Source organism: Pollicipes pollicipes, unplaced genomic scaffold (genome assembly GCF_011947565.3).
Source record: "Pollicipes pollicipes isolate AB1234 unplaced genomic scaffold, Ppol_2.1 Scaffold_4002;HRSCAF=4701_pilon_pilon_pilon, whole genome shotgun sequence".
NCBI classification, from domain to species: domain Eukaryota; kingdom Metazoa; phylum Arthropoda; class Thecostraca; order Pollicipedomorpha; family Pollicipedidae; genus Pollicipes; species Pollicipes pollicipes.
Genome location: NW_023596420.1, coordinates 29,526,272 through 29,543,902, shown reverse-complemented (window position 1 = coordinate 29,543,902; position 17,631 = coordinate 29,526,272). Strand labels below are relative to the sequence as shown.

Below are 17,631 nucleotides of genomic sequence, written 5' to 3'. Positions count from 1 at the left end.
ATTGTGTGGTCCGTTAGAAGATATATTATCCGTGTAAAGATGTACAGTACCCATAAAACATATCAGTATTTCAAAAAAGCAAATCACTTACGGTAACCACCCAGTGTCTCCTTGACAAGAGGAGAGTAATAAATGATCGACAGTTGGTGGGGGAGAGAAGGCATTTTTGTCTTGTTTTGGTTGCTATAGAGACATTTTGGACATAAGTAACAATTTCGGCGCTATGGAATGAAGAAGTGTTGAGAAGGGTTGGGGTATCGCTACATGCACCTGAGAGTCCTCCGCCGAGACCTAGTCCGCTCCGCGACCCCTATGCGGGGTATGTGCGGGCGCTCGGACGGGGCTCCCACCAGGGGCACTCAACAAGCGCCCGGCTGGCGGACTCCATTTGAACAGAAGCTGAAGCACCCCAATCGCTAAGGTAATGAAAAATACTTTGTCACCGTCACATCCATATTATACCTTTTAGGCTAGCCGAGAAGAAACACTACGGTGATGAATTCATTATTTTTTTTTTAACTCCAAGGAAACACGGAAAAACATAAAACACTCATGAATTACAAGCTAAAAATGGATACACATCCAACCCGATTAGAGAGGCCAATGATAAAATTATCACGGATGATTGAGATATCGCATAATCATTTCATTGTTTCTTCACTGAGATCGGACAAAAGTTAAAGGACAAGATTCCTGAAACATCCTTTAACCCCCTCCAGCTTATCGCCAATGTAGAAAATGAAATGAATCTGCCTCCCCTCCCTAAAGAAGAGGAATTAATTCTCGTGATCAATAAATTGAGCACTGTCAGAGCTGGAGCGTGACAATGTAAATGCAAAAATATTCATGCTATCTTAAAGGGTAATACTCAAAGCAGTTCTTTATCTTTTCAACGGCTGTTTATCATCAGGAATATTTTCTGGCATTTAAAAATACGTGATTGAATTCATCTTTAAGAGTGGGGATTCTGAATTTGTAAATAACTACAGAGCTAGTCAGTACTTCGTCGCTTGTGTCCAAAATTCTCGAAAAACCGATCTATAAAGGTATGATTCGTCACATAAACCAAAATCACCTGATTCACCAAAATCAGTTCGGATTTCAGAAGATAAACAGTGCCTGCATGCCAACTTTTCTTCTCAAGGAAGCTATCGCCATGGCTTTTGAAAACGAGGAATACATGCTAGTTTCGTATTTATATTTGAAAGAAGTATTGGACGCTTTTAACATAGGCCTTCTTCTACGCAAACCCACTAAATATGGTATTAAACGAAAATCTCATGAAGTCATTTCTTCTTATTTGTCTCGCAGAACTCAGTGCGAAAAAAATCAGGAATTATCAATGATAATTAAAAAACATAACCATGCAAGTACCCCAAAGATCACTTCTCGGCCCAATTCTGTTCTTATTGTACATAAATGACTTGCCTAAATTAAGGAGCGAACACGATTTGCCTTTCTTACACTGATGATACTGCGATTATTCTCAAAAACAAAAGTATTGTGGAACTTCAAAATAATGTCAATGTCCTTTTGCTTCTAATGACTTCCAGGTTTAGTATTAATTTGTCTACGCTGAAAGCATCAAAAACATTTACACAGCAATACACTACCCTTTCTTCTCATTTCCAACCAAATGTGCAATTTAACAAGTCACTTATTTAAGAGAGAAAAGAAATAAAAACCTTGGTGTGTTCATTAACAAATATCTGTAATCTAGGAGCAACATTAGTTTTTTTGCAAGCATATTAAGTAGAAATATTTGAATAATAAGAAAGGTTGGGTACTGTATTGAAAAAGCAACGTCCCATCCACTCTATAGCATTTAAACTCTTCCTTACCTAAATCATTGCTGCTTTAATTTGGGGTGTAAATTATGTCTCCCAACTAGATCCACTAGAAATTTTCCAAAAAAGGGCTGTGCTTCCGATAGAAAACGTGTATCCTCCACAATACTTCCAACCAACCCTTAAACGATACAATATTTTGAAATTATCGGGTATCGCTAAGTCCCAAATGGTAGTTGTGATGCACAAATTTCTACCTTGACGGATTCCTGCATCATTCAATTTAATAACCAAGCTATACAAATCAAGTAAAATAGATATGAGGTGAGAAAAACATCTAGACCAAACTTTCTCTTATCGTAATTATAGACTATTTACAACATCTTCCCTTGGCCGTAAGCTGTGGAACGATATTAGGATTTCATATTTTTCACGAATAGCTGATATCTCTGCATCAAAACCATCCTTAAGAACATCATCCGCAACCATTTCGTGAATGCATATTAACGTTATCAACACACTTGAAGATATTGCAATTTTTGCCCTTCACGTATGTGACTCACTTCATATTTAATCTACTTCATGCTACATAATCACGTTCTGATATAGTTTTATTCATGCGCTTTTACCCAAATTCATGGCGCTCGCTCCGGGAGTTCTCAGCACCAGATTAGACATTGACCAGCTCGAAGAACAGCATGCACGGGTCGCAGCTATTGGGCGGACGCATTCTGATTGGGTTGTATATGTTGGGGTTATATATATTAAGGGTATAGGGGTTGTAAGGGCTGGGGGTCGTATAACACCCCGAGTACATCGCGCCAGAATGGTCAATCACGTTTCACAGGCTTTCCTTGTTGTCATGCCGTTTTCATACACCCTTGCTCAGCAGAGTATGACACCAGCCTCTGCCTCTGTCTTGATCTTATTGCAGCAAGAATCGTTTCAGGGGCGCCACAAGAATGCACGGATGCGCAAGGGCACCCTTCAATCCGGGAGCTCTTGGAACGCTTCCGGCGTGCTAGCCCATGGAGCAGGTGAGATTTTCATCTCCATTAAGTACATCTCCCTTGGTGAAAAATCACGCAATTGCACCTGATCTGCTTCAGACGCGGTTGGCGGGCTCATGCCCCAGAACTCCTTGATCACTGCGGACGCGTGGCAGCAGACTGAGCACCGCGTCGTGTACTTAAGGTGCCCGACAAGTAAGAAACTTGGAGTCTTTATTTATATTTATCGAACCCGGGCGTCACGGGTGAAAGCCGTGTATCCTAGCCACTAGACCATGAGGGAGGTACAAAATACTTCCCGCATCGTACCGAAGTACGATACGGGTCCTATCAGCAGTGATGTGCTAAGGATGAAGAACGATGCTCCATCTCCCCCCCCCCCCCCCCCCCCCCCCAATCTCTCCATCTGTAATAGGCACGCGGGCGTGACTATACTGCCAACGGAGATAGCATAATCAGTGCACCTCCTTACTCGCTGGCTCTCGAGGGTATGCATAGACGACAAAAGCGTGACTTGACCCCATTTGATTGGAAGTGTCGAGTGACCTTGTCCGAGCAAGTTATAGATCATGCATTGAAGGTTCTGGATATGAAGGCTCTGTGCGTCTGGAAAACCACAGACACACGGTGGTTCACCAAGGAAGATGTGCTTGATGGAAATGAAACCTGACATGTTCTATGTGTCAGAAACGCCGCAAACGCTCCACGAACTTCCGAATTCAGGGGTGTTCTTATGCAACCGCGCATTCTTGTGGATGCACCTGAAACGACTCTCGCTGCGGTATAATCTAAAGAGAGGTAAGCTAAATAGCACTGTGCCCTGCTGTCAGTGGTCTGTACCTGTTATACTCTGTCGCACCGGGGGGCAGCAAAATTGTCACGGATATTCTGCATTTTGAAAAAAAATCATACAAACCATGGGTGTCCACCTGCACTTCGCCCATCAATTATACGTAAAAGTGAGCCATTTGAAAAGAAGCTGAAGCACTCCAATGGCCTAAGACATTGAAAAAGACTTTTCTTACCGCAACATCCTTACTACATCTTTTAGACTAGACAAGAAAAAATAGCCACGCTGATGAATTCATTAAACATTCTTTTAACTCCAAGTAAACATGAAAAACATAAAACACTCATAAATTTAAAGCTGAAAAAGGATGCACATCCAACCAGGTTAGAGAGGCTAATGATAAAATTATCACAGATGATCGAGATATTGCATAATCATTACATTGTTTGTTCAAGGAGATTGCACCAGAGTTAAAGGACAATATTCCTGAATCCATTTAAGCTCATTAGCTCATAATTTAAGCTCATCATTTAAGCTCATTCAAGCTCATCGCAAATGTGGAAAATGAAATGGATCTGCCCCCCTTTTCTAAAGAAGAGGAATTAATTTTCGTCATCAATGGACTAAACAATGCCAGAGCTGGAACTTGACAATGTAAACGCAAAAATATTCATGCTATTTTATATGATAATACTCAAACCAATTATTGATCTTTTCGACAGCTTCTTGTCATCGGAAATATCTTTGGGTATTTAAAGATATGTGATTAAGCCCATTTTTAAGAGTCGGGATTCCCAATTCGTAAATAACCACAGACCTATCAGTACTTTGCCGTTTGTGTCCAAAATTCTCGAGAACCTATATATAACAGAGTTATTCTTCAAATAAACCAAAATCACCTGATTCACCAAACCGGTTCGGATTTCAGAAGATCAAAAGTACCTACATGTCAATTATTATTGTCAAGGAAACTATCGCTAGGGCTTTTGAAAACGGGGAATGTATGCTAGGTCTTTGTTTATATTTGAAAGAAGCATTTAAAGCTGTCAACTTAAGCCTCTTCCTACGTAAACCTACTAAATATGGCATTCAACGAAAATCTTATGAAATCATCTCTTTTTATTTCTATCACAGAACTCAATGCGTAAAAATCAGGACTGCCATCATTCAAAAACATAACGATGGGTGTACCCCAAGGATCATTTCTCGGCCCAATTCTGTTTTTTTATTGTACATAAATGACTTGCATGAATGAGGCAGTAACACGATTTGCCTCTCTTACGCTGATGATACCGCGATTATTCTAAAAAATACAAGCATTATGGAACTTCAAAACAATGTCAATGCTCTTTTGCTTCTAATGACTTCCTGGTTTGGTGCTAGTTTTTCTACGCTGAACGCATCAAAAACATTAACGCAGCATTAACCTACCCTTTCTTCTTATTTCAACTGAATGTGCAGGTTAACAAGTCACCTTTTGAAGAGAAAAAAAGATATAAAAAACCTTGGTGTGTTCATCGACAAATATCTTAAATTTACGCGCCGCGTTAATTTTGTTGCAAGCATATTAAGTAAAAATATTTAAATAATAAGTAGGGTTAAATACCTTCGTTAACAAGACGACGCCACATCCAATCTATAACACTTTAATTCTTCCTTATCTAAATCACTGCGGCTTGATTTGGAGTGTAACTTATGTTTCCCAACTAGATCCGTTAGTAATTTTGCAGAAAAGAGTTATGTGTCTGATGGAAAACGTGAATCCTCCACAAAGCTCCGAGCCAGTCTTTAAACGATACAACATTTGAAACTATCGGATATCACTAATTTCCAAATGGAAATTGTGATCCATAAATTTTTAACTTGACAGCCTTCCTGCACCATTCGATTTAATACCTAAGCTCCAGAAATAAAATAAAATAGATATGAGGCGAGTAAAACATCTAGACCAGCCTTTCTCTAATTGTTATTTTAGACTATTTACAAAATCTTTCTTTGACCCTACGTTGTGGAGCGATATTATAATTTCATATTTTCCACGAATAGCTGAGCAGGGGTACATTAAAACAGCATGACAAAAAAGAAAGCCTGTGAAACGTGACTGACCATTCTGGCATGTTGCACTCGGGTCGTTGTACGACCCCCAACCCTTACAACCCCTATACCCCTAATATATATATAACCCAAACCCCTATACAACACTTTTTAAAGAGTGGTATGAGTATAACGACTCCTGGGTCCTGAGTTCAGCCTGTCTGAGTCAGACTGACTGAGTCTAGAGTATCAGAATGCGTCCGGCCAATAGCTGTGAGCCGTGCATGGTGTTCTTCGAACTGGCCAATGTCTAATCTGGTGCTGACCTAAACGCCATAACTTTAGGGGTCTAACTGGTAAGTCCCGGCGGAGGACTCTCGGGTGTATGTAGCCTTACCCCATCACTCTCAAGTCTACCTCATTCCATGGCCCCGAAATTGTCACTTATGTCCGAAATGGCTCTATTACAACCAAAACAAGACAGAAATAAATTCTCTCCCCCACCATCTGTCGATCATTTCCTACTCTCCTTTTGTCAAGGAGGCGCTGGTTGGTTACCGTAAGTGATTAGCGTTTTTGAAATGTTGATATGTGTTGTGGGTACCGTACATCTTTACACGGATAATATATGTTCTAACGGACCACACAATATACATCGTCTCGCCGTAGTGACAACTCCGTACGGGAAGGCAAATTACAGGGGGACTGGAAGTACAACCAGTCCAGTCTCTACGTACGACAGAACACAACGGGTCCAGACCACTGAGGGGAGGGAACAGAGATATTTAGCCTCCCTCAGCTCTGATTATACTGCAGCGAGGATCGTTTCAGGTGCACCACAAGAATCAGTGGACGCGCATAGACACATCCCAATTTTAAAGTTCGTCGAGAGCTTGCGGCGTTGCTGACACATGGGCACGTCAACTTTTCATCTCCATTAAGCACATCTTCCTTGGTGAACTGCCGTGCGTCTGGGGTTTTCCAGGCGCATAGGACCTTAACATCCAGAGCCTTCACATGCATGATCTCTAGTTTTCTGGGACAGATGGCCCGATACTTCCGATCAAATGGGGTCAAGTCAAGCTTTTGTCTCCTCTGCGTACCCTCTGGTGGGTACACAAACTGGACGATGAAGCGAGAGCCAGCGAGTGAGGAGGTGCACGGATTGTGCTATCTCCGTGGACAGTATGGAGATGGCGTGGCCCGCGTGCCTGTTTACAGATGGAAGGACTGTGGTGAAGAATCGTTCCTTATCACTAGCATATCATTGCTGATAAGGCCCGTATCTCGGCTCATAACCTCCCGCATGGTCTAGTGGTTAGGATACACGGCTCTCACCCGTGAGGCCCGGGTTCGATTCCCGGTGCGGGAGCATCTTACTCCAAGTTCCTTACCTATTTGTCGGGCACCTTTATCCCCCGATGCGGTGCGCAGTGTGCGGCTACGCGTCCGCAATGATTGAGAAATTCTGGGACATGAGCCCGCCGCGTCCAAAATAGATTAGGTGAGATGGCGCGATTTTTCACCAAGGGAGATTTACTTGATGGAGATGAAAATCTCACCTGCTCCATGTGCAGCAACGCCGGAAGCGTCCCAAAAACTCCCAAAAGAGGGGTGTTCTTATGCATCCGTGCATCCTTGTGGCGCCGCTGAAACGATTCTTGCTGCAATAAGATCAAGACCGAGGCGGAGGCTGTTGTCATACTCTGCTGAGCGGGGGAATATGAAAACAGCATGACAAGTACAACCTGTGAGGCGTGACTAACCATTCTGGCGTGTTGCACTCGGGCCATATATATATATATATATATATATATATATATATATATATATATATATATATATATATGCGTCTGGCAAATAGCTGTAAAAAATGCATACTGTTCTTCGAACAAGCCAATGTCTTATCTGGTGCTGACCTAAACGTCATAACTGGAGGGGTTATTCATATCTAGCATACTCATACTCACCTGTAGTTCCTCCAGCTGATTGCCTTTCAACTTGCTACTTTTACCGCGAGTGGTTTGTTTCTGCTTTGCCGTACAGATTTGGCACTGCTGTGGCATGATATATGTATGTATATCTATCTTTCTATATATATATATATATATATATACATATATATATATATATATATATATATATATATATATATATATATATATATCGTTTGGCCCGTTAAAGTATATTATCGATCTGAAGATGCACAGTGTTCACAAAATATATCAGTACCTAAAAAACAAACCACTCATGCCAATTCACTAGGACGGAATGGCATGTGCTTTGCATGAGGCAGGCGAAATTAGAATAGGAATAAATGCCCAGTACCAGCTCAGTGACTCGAAGCGAACCCAGATGTTGGAACAACGCGACAACTGAGGCAAAGCCTTTGCTGTATGGCCAGCGGTGCAAAACGCACCTTTGTAGACTACACAGAAAAAACGTGGCAATACTGTAGTAGATTTCATTATGTTGTTTATGTCAGTAAAGATCGAGGATAAAAACATCGACAAGGTATAAGCCAAAAGTCAGGATAGAAAAAGCTGGTGATAAGGCCGTTATTGTTAGCAAACTTTGCAACTGAGCTTGGAGTTCTCCAACTGAGTTGATAACGAGCATTCGAGACTGTAGAGTATCTCCAAATAGATGGCGATATCACCTTACGACGCACGTACCGAGGAGGTCAAAAGAAGCTGTTGGCTAGATGGTATCGATTTGCACACATTCCAGTAATTCCAGTATAGGTCCAGTTACTGTGCCCGCGGCCTCCGCACAGGCATTTCATTTCATACGCTATATTGGTGTGATTTATGTGGTTTTAGTCGGCTGTCAGGTTGTTTTTCATTACAGGGCTATTAGTTGCCCTGATCTTGTAATAAATGGTGCGTCTTATTTCAGCGCTTTCGTCAGCCAGTGTGATCGTTGTCAAGATGACATTCTGCGAACATTTTTGCCCTGCACGTATGTAACTCACTTCATATTTAATCTCTTTCATGCTACATAATAACGTTCTGATATAGTTTGATGCATGCACTTTTACCGATCCATGGCGCTGGCTCCGGGAGTTCTCAGCGGCACATAAGACATTGACCAGTTCGAAGAACAGCATGCACGGTTCACAACTATTGGCCGGACGCACTCTGATACGCTAGACTATGTCAGTCTGACTCAGATAGGCTGAACTCGGGACCCAGGAGTCATTATTCTCATACCATTCTTTAAAAAGAGTTGTATAGCGGTTGGTGTTATATATATATTAAGGGTACAGAGGCTGTAAGGGCTGGGGGGGGGGGGTCGTTTAACGTCCCGAGTGCAACGCGCCAGAATGGTCAGTCATGTTTCACAGGCTTTCCTTGTTGTCATGCCGTTTTCATACACCCTTGCTCCGCAAAGTATGATAACAGCCTCTGCCTCTGTCTTGATGTTATTGCAGCAAAAATCGTTTCAGGGGTGCCACAAGGATACACGGATGCACAAGGGCACCCCTCAATCCGGGAGTTCTTGGAACGCCTTCCGGCGTGCTAGCCCATGGAGCAGGTGAGGTTTTCCCCTAAAGCAAGTACATCTCTCTTGGTGAAAAATCCCGCAATTGCACCTGATCTGCTTTAGACGGGGTTGGCGGGCTCATGCTCCAGAACTCCTCGATCAATGCAGACGCGTGGCAGCAGACTGAGCACCGCGTCGTAGACTTAAGGTGCCGACAGGTAAAAATCTTCGAGCAAAATGTTCCCGCACCGGGAATCGAACCCGGGCCTCACGGGTGAGAGCCGTGTATCCTAGCCACTAGACCATGCGGGAGGCAACAGTTACACCCCGAATCGTATCGAAGTGCGATATGGGTCCTATCAGCAGCGATATGCTAATGACAAGAAACGATTCTCAGCAGCAGTAATACGCTAATGATTCTCGCTGCAGTATAATCAAAACAGATATAAGCTAAATGTCACTGTGCTCTTCCGTCAGTGGTCTGGACCCGTTATACTCTGTCGTACAGGGGGACTGCAAGTACAACCTGTACTTTCAGTCCCCCTGTAGTTTGCCCTCCCGTACGGAGTTGTCACTAGGGCGACACATTATATATTGTGTGGTCTGTTAGAACATATATTATCTGTGTAATGATGTACAGTACCCACAAAACATATCAGCATTTCAAAAACCGAATCACTTACGGTAACCAACCAGTGCCTTCTTGACAAAAGAGAGTAGAAAATGATCAACAGGTGATGAGGAAGAGAAGACATCTTTTATCTTGTTTGGTTTGGATTAGGTCCATTTCGGACATAAGTGACAATTTAGGGGCCATGGAATGAAATAGAGTTGAGAGGGGTGGGGTAAGGCTACATGCGCCCGAGCGTTCTCCGCCGAGACTTAGTCCGCTCCGCGAACCCTGTGCGGGGTATGTGCGAACGCTCGGACGAGGCTCCTGCCAGAGGCACTCAACACGCGCCCGGTTGGCAGACCCCCAAACTTGACCTCCTCTAGAAGGGGTCAAATTAACCCCTTAAGTTCTTCCAGAATAATTTCTTTGTGGTTCATGGCAGCCATGCCAAATTTGAAACAGCGGCAGTCAAAGGAACAGCTGATTGCTTTGTTTCAAAGTAGGTATATCTCATAGGGTCACTGACCTGTAGTAGACAATGTCAGGCCACTGCTGTCCACGGAGACAATTCTTGAGAAATCGCTTCAGCGAACAGAGAGTCTGACGAACTTATACAGCCGTTAGACGGTTTCTTGGACAGCTGAATGACTGCCGTTATGCTTACGGCTATATCTACCAAGCTTTAGTCAAGGTCAAAGGTCAGGCCACAATCAAAACCAATGTTTTTTATTGGAAAACTTCAGTTAGAAAATAGTTTTCGACGCTTATTCCGAGTTCGTTAATCACAAAGACGTCAACAGGTGCCTTAGGTTAACCTTTTTAAGGTCAGGGGAAGTCACTGACTTAAAATGACCTCGATCAACCTTTGGCTTTGAACATCATGCCGTTAATGCAGTTCATGAAGCTAATTGTAAATTCGGACATCATAAAAGTTGCGACGACTTTTCATCATTTGGACTTTCTATAGGTTTCTGAGGTCACCGTCCTGATATGGACACGAGGGTCCCCTTGTATAGAAGAAAGGTCAACGCTAGTTGCGAGAGGAGGTCTGAGAGTATTCCGGTCTACATATATAAATGTGTCATGTCGCAGCAGTGACAAATTGGTACGGTAAGGCAAAAACAAAGTGCTCGCGGTAAAATTAGCGGGTTCAAAAGGCGATCAGCTGGCGGGACAACAGGTGGGTATGAGTATGCCAGGTATGAATAGCCATCTACAGTTATGCCGTTTAGGTCAGCACCAGACTAGACATTGGCCAGTTCGAAGAACACCATGCACGGTTCGCAGTTATTGGCCGGACGCATTCTGATACTCTAGACTATGTCAGTCTGACTCGGATAGGCTGAACTCAGGACCCAGGAGTCATTATACTGATACCACTCTTTAAAAAGAGTTGTATAGCGGTTGGGGTTATATATATTAAGTGTATAGGGGTTGTAAGGGTTGGGGGGGGGGGGGGCGTATAACGACCCGAGTGCAACGCGCCAGAATGGTCAGCCATGTTTCAGAGGTTTTCCTTGCTGCTATGCTGTTTTCATTCTCCCTTGCCTAGCAGAGTATGACAACATCTTATGCTTCTGTCTTGATCTTATTGCAGCAAAAATCGTTTCTAGGTCGCCACAAGAATGCACGAATGCGCAAGGGCACCCCTCAATCCGGGAGTTCTTGGAGCGCTTCCGGTGTGCTAGCCCATGGAGCACGTGAGCATTTCCTCTCCAACAAGTACATCTCTCTTGTTGAAAATCCCGCAATTGCACCTGATCTACATTAGATGGGGTCGGCGGGCTCATGCCCCAGAACCCCTCGATCACTGCGGATGCGTGGCCGCAGACTGAGCACCGCATCGTGGACTTAAGGCGTCCGACAAGTAAGAAACATGGAGTAATATGTTCCCGCACCGGGAATCGAACCCGGGCCTCACGGGTGAGAGCCGTGTATCCTAGCCACTAGACCATGCGGGAGGTACCAAATGTCTCCCGCATCGTACCGAAGTACCATACGGGTACTATCAACGATGGTGTGCTAATGTTAAGGAACGATTCTTCACCCCAATCTCTCCATCTGTAACAGGCATGCGGGTGTGACCATACTGCCAACAGAGGTAGCATGGTCTGTGCACCTCCTTACTTGCTGGCTCTCGAAGGTATGCATAGACGACAAAAGCGTGACTTGACCTCATTTGATCGGAGGTGTCGAGTGACCTGTCCGAGCAAGTTAGAGATCATGCATCGAAGGTTCTGGATATGAAGGTTCTGTGCGTCTGGAAAACCACAGGCACACGGTGGTTCACCAAGGAAGATGCGCTTGATGGAGATGAAAAGCTGATGTGCCCTATGTGTCAGCAACGCCGCAAACGCTCCACGAACTTTCAAATTCAGGGGTGTCCTTACGCATCCGCGCATCCGTTTGGCGCACATGAAGCGATTCTCGCCGCAGTATAACCCAAAACAGATTAAGGCTTGATATCATTGTTAGGAATGCAAGTCACGCTTTTGTCGTCTATGCATACCTTCGAGAGCCAGCAAGTAAAGAGGTGCACAGACCATGCTATCTCCGTTGGCAGTATGGTCACACCCGCATGCCTGTTACAGATGGAGAGATTGGGGTGAACGATCGTTCCTTAACATTAGCACACCATCGCTGATAGTACCCGTATGGTACTTCGGTACGATGAGGGGGATATTTGGTACCTCCCGCATGGTCTAGTGGCTAGGATACACGGCTCTCACCCGTGAGGCCCGGGTTCGATTCCCGGTGCGGGAACATTTTGCACGAAGTTTTTACCTGTCGGCACCTTAAGTCCACGACGCGGTGCTCAGTCTGCTGCCACGCGTCCGCAGTGATCGAGGAGTTCTGGTGCATGAGCCCGCCGACCCCGTCTAAAGCAGATTAGGTGCAATTGTGGGATTTTTCACCATGAGAGATGTACTTGCTTTAGGGGAAAACCTCACCTGCTCCATGGGCTAGCACGCCGGAAGCGTTCCAAGACCTCCCGGATTGGGGGGTGCCCATGTGCATCCGTGTATCCTTGTGGCACCCCTGAAACGATTTTTGCTGCAATAACATCAAGACAGAGGCAGAGGCTGTTATCATACTCCGCGGAGCAAGGGTGTATGAAAACAGCATGACAACAAGGAAAGCCTGGGAAACGTGACTGACCATTCTGGCGCGTTGCACTCGGGACGTTAAACGAACCCACCCCCCCCCAAACCAGCCCCTTTACCCTTAATATATATATATATATATATATATATATATATATATATATAAAACACCAACCGCTATACAACTCTTTTTAAAGAGTGGTATCAGTGTAGTGACTCCTGGGTCCTGAGTTCAGCCTGTCTGAGTCAGACTGACATAGTCTAGCGTATCAGAATGCGTCCGGCCAATAGTTGTGAACCGTGCATGCTGTTCTTCGAACTGGTCAATGTCTTATCTGGTGCTGAGAACTCCCGGAGCCAGCGCCATGGATTTCGGTAAAAGTGCATGAATAAAACTATATCAGAACGCTATTTGGTGGCATGAAAGAGATTAAATATGAAGTGAATTACATACGTGCAGGGCAAAAATGTTCGCAGAATGTCATCTTGACAACTATCACACTGGGTGACGAAAGCACTGAAATAAGACGTACCATTTATTACAAGATCAGGGCAACTAATAGGCCTGTAATGGAAAACATCCTGACAGCAGACTAAAACCACATAAATCACACCAATATAGCGTATGAAATGGAATGCCTGTGCGGAGGCCGCGGGCATAGTAACTCAACCTATACTGGAATGTGTGCAAATCGATGCTATCTAGCCGTCAGCTTCTTTTGACCTCCTCAGTCCATACGTCTTAAGGTGATATCGCCATCTATTTGGAGATACTCTACAGTCTCGAATGCTCGTTATCAACTCATTTGGAGAACTCCAAGCTCAGTTGCAAAGTTTGCTGACAATAACGGCCTTATCGCCAGTTTTTTCTATCCTGACTTTTGACATACACCTTTTCGATGTTTTTATCCTCGATCTTTACTCACATAAACAACATAATGTAGTCTACTGCAGTATTGCCACCTTTTTTCTGTGTAACCAACAAAGATGCGTTTTGCACCGCCGGTCATACAGCGAATGCACTGCGTCAGCCGTCGCATTGTTCCAACATCTCCGTTCGCTTCGAGTCACTGGCTGGTACTGGACACACATTAGTACGAAATGCATATAATCGGTCTTCCGCCGCGGTAATCACGCAGTAATACCTTATTTGTTAAATCAAACCTGTAAAACCTGCATTCTACTAATTCCGCATAGTGCCTAATACCTACTTCTTTCAGCGAGCTCTCTCGCAGTCATCGCCTTCGATCGCGTGTAACGATCGCTTTCGATAATATGCTGGCTACGTGTCTTGATATCAACAACATATGGACAATTCGGCGACGGACAGCATGCCAATGGTCGGATTTGTGATTAGTGAAAACGTTTTGTGTATTGTTACAATGAGGAAGGGATTCTCAACAGGAGCGCAGCCCCCAAAGCGCGTTGAGGGCAAAGATTGAAGGCCCATGCTATTGCAGCATAGATGGAATTACGATTAGCATTAAGCAAAGTAAATTCGTTAACATTGATATTTTTCGACATGGATGTTTAAGTATGGCATTCTGGCCTGTCGAGAAACTGCGTATAAATACTCTGTGATAGCCACATATATTGTGGACACTGGACACTGTTCTTGTAAAGAACTAAATAAATGCACAGCAAACTACCTCAGCACATAATGGCAGCTCATGCACACCTTAAAGCTTTTTCGGTATGCAAGAAAGAGCTGCAAGTGCACCCATACAGTTTTACAAAATGAGATGCCTCTTTAATATATATATATATATATATATATATATATATGTATATGTATATATATATGTATATATATTTGCATTTTTTGACTATGCAAGAACAAATGTACGTTTAGTCAATTTCTCGCATGCCTGCTCAATGAAAAATATTGCTCCATCTGGTCTATCACGCACTACGCAGTTGAACGGTGCAAGCAATTGTTCGTTCATAACCGCTATTTGAACAGTGCAATTGTCCCAGATATTGGATCCGCTTGGAATCAAAGGGACCTTAAAATACTAAACGAGAAACCTGCCCATCAACCTTTTTGTCGAAATGAAACGTCCCGTCATTGAAGGTGGACGAAAACGTTTTGGAGAATATCATTCAGACGAATATCACACCGGGTGACGAAGACACTAAAATAAGACTCATCATTTAGTGCAAGAGCAGGGCAGCTAGTAGCGTTGTAATGAAAAACAACGTGACAGCAGAATAAAGTCAACTAAAGCGCCCCAGTGTATCGCATTTGTTTAATTATCCGTACAGAGACTGCCGGCACAGTAACTCGACTGATATTAAAATGATCATGACATCTCTATCACGACATATGACAATGGACCTGCAAGAGGGACCGCCAGGCCAGCATATGAGCAAAACCCACGAATAAAATCCCTATGCTCCGACCTAGCATCTGCCCCATTTGCCAGTTATAGATGGTACTGAAAAAAAAAAATATATATATATATATATATATATATATCATACGAAGAGCGTGTCCTCAAAACCAAATGGATAATATCTGGCGATTTGGGGGATCCTGTCTACGTCTCATGTCAGAGTGCCCTTTGTCCACGTTATGTTCCCCTCCCCCTTGCCAAGGTTCTGGCTGCGTCCCTGCATTTGCCTCTGGTTTTCCGGACATGCAGCTTAACCACTACACAATCAGCACCCTGTCAAGATATCATTAGCCACCTTAGTCTCATATCTAAATAGGCAAAGTGACGTTAATTAATCGGCAGCTTCTTCCGACCTCCTTTTTTGCGCACGTCTTAGGCTAATATGGTCATGGATTTGGAGACACTCTGTCACGGTCTCGAATGCTTGTGATCAAGGCGGCTGGAAAACCACAGGTTCGGTTGCAGTTTGCTAACATTTACAATTTCATCACCGGCTTATTTCCATCCCGACATTTTGCTTGTGCCTTTTCAATGCCTTCACCTGCGATCTTCGCTGACATATACCACATAATTTGCCTCAGTTGTCGCATTGTTCCACCATCTGCGTTCGCTTCGAGTCACTGAACTGGTACTGCGCACTTACTTATATTCTAATTGCGCCTGCCTCAAGCAAATTACATGCCGTTCTGTACTGGTCAGTTGACGTGAGTGATGGTTCACAGCTATTAACCAGACACCTATAAATGGCCCGAGTTCAACACGCCAGAGCGGTTAGTCACGCCTCACAGGTTGTACTTGTCATGCTGTTTTCATACTGTAGAATCGTTTCATAATCGATATTAATCGTTTCATGCCGTAGAATCGCTGCGAGAATCATTTCAGTTGCGCCACAAAGATGCACGGATGCGCCAGGACACCCCTCAAATCGGGAGTCATTGGAGCGCTTCCGGCGTGCTAGCCCACGGAGCAGGTGAGCTTTTCATTTCCATTAAGTACATCTTCCTTGGTAAAAAAAGCCCGCAATCGTACATCGTCTGCTTTGGACGCGTTCGGAGGGCTCATGTCCCAGAACTTCTCGATCATTGCGGACGCTTGGCCGCAGACTGCGCACCGTATGGTGGACTGCGCACCGTATCTCTGCTCGACAAGCAGGTCAGAAACATGGAGAAAAACACTCCCGCACCGGGAATCGAAACCGGGCATCACGCGTGAGAACCGTGTAGCCCAGCCACTAGGCCAGGCGGGATGTTCCGGTTTGCGATACGGGTCCTATCAGCAATGATATGCTAATGATAGGGAACGATTCTTCACCCCAATCCCTCCATCTGTAACCAGGCACGCGGGCGTGACCATACTGCCAACGGAGATAGCATAATCAGTGCACTTCCTCACCCGATGACTCTCGCTTCAGCGTGCAGTTTGTCTACCCGCCAGAGGGTACGCAGAAAAGACAAAGCTTGACTTGACCCCATTTGATCGGAAGTGTCGGGTTAACTGTCCGAGCAAGTTAAAGATCATGCATGTGAAGGTTCTGCATGTCAAGGTCCTATGCGACTGGAAAACCCCAGACGCACGGTAGTTCACCAAGGAAGATGTGCTTGATGGAAATGAAAAGCTGACATGCTCTATGTGTCAGAAACGCCGCAAACGCTCCACGAACTCCATAATTTAGAGGTGCCCTTGTACTTGTATGTTTTGGTTTGGATCAGGTGCATTTCGGACGTAAGTGACAAATTCGGGGCTATGGAATGAAGGAGAATTGAGAGGGGTGGGGCAAGGCTAGATGCACCCGAGAGTCCTCCGCCGAGACTTAGTCTGCTCCCCTCCACTAGGATTGGTCAAGCTAACTCCCTAAAGTTCTTCCAGAAGTATTTCTGTGTGGTTCATGGTAGCCGCACCAAACTTGAAACCACTGCAGACAAATGACCAGCTGATCACTTTGTTTCAAAGTACATATATCTCATGAGGTCACTGACCTGTAGAACGCAGTCAGGACGCGGCTGTCAATGAAGACAATTCTTGAGAAATCGCTTGAGCCAACGGAGTGTCCGACGAACTTATACAGCCGTGAGACGGTTTCTTGGACAGCTGAATAAGTGTCATTATGCTTAAGACTAAATCCACGGAGCTTATGGCGAGATCAAAGGTCAGGCCAAAATCCCACAATGCATTTTTATTGAAAAACTTTAGTTAGAAAATAGCTTTCGACACTCATTTTGAGTCCCTTAATCAAAAGGACGTCAACCGTTTAACTTTACTAAGGTCGGACCTCGATCAAACTTTGTCTTTGTGTCTTTGAGGATTGAGCCTTTTATGCGACTCATAAAGCTGCTTGTAAATTCATATATCATAAAAATTGCGACGGCTTTTCATCACTTGGACTTTCTAAAGGTTAATAAGGTCAACGTTCT

At 44.2% G+C, this 17,631-nt stretch overlaps 4 non-coding genes across 4 annotated transcripts; 2 read left to right on the top strand and 2 right to left on the bottom strand.

The window, feature by feature from the left end:
• Window positions 1-6,921: 6,921 nt before the first annotated feature.
• On the top strand, window positions 6,922-6,993 carry TRNAE-CUC (transfer RNA glutamic acid (anticodon CUC)). The gene has a single exon. It is a non-coding gene; the product is annotated as a tRNA-Glu (tRNA).
• A 2,354-nt stretch (window positions 6,994-9,347) lies between these two features.
• TRNAE-CUC (transfer RNA glutamic acid (anticodon CUC)) lies at window positions 9,348-9,419 on the bottom strand. Its single transcript has one exon. It is a non-coding gene; the product is annotated as a tRNA-Glu (tRNA).
• Window positions 9,420-11,609: 2,190 nt separating this feature from the next.
• Window positions 11,610-11,681, bottom strand: TRNAE-CUC (transfer RNA glutamic acid (anticodon CUC)). The gene has a single exon. It is a non-coding gene; the product is annotated as a tRNA-Glu (tRNA).
• Window positions 11,682-12,411: 730 nt separating this feature from the next.
• On the top strand, window positions 12,412-12,483 carry TRNAE-CUC (transfer RNA glutamic acid (anticodon CUC)). The gene has a single exon. It is a non-coding gene; the product is annotated as a tRNA-Glu (tRNA).
• Window positions 12,484-17,631: the final 5,148 nt, after the last annotated feature.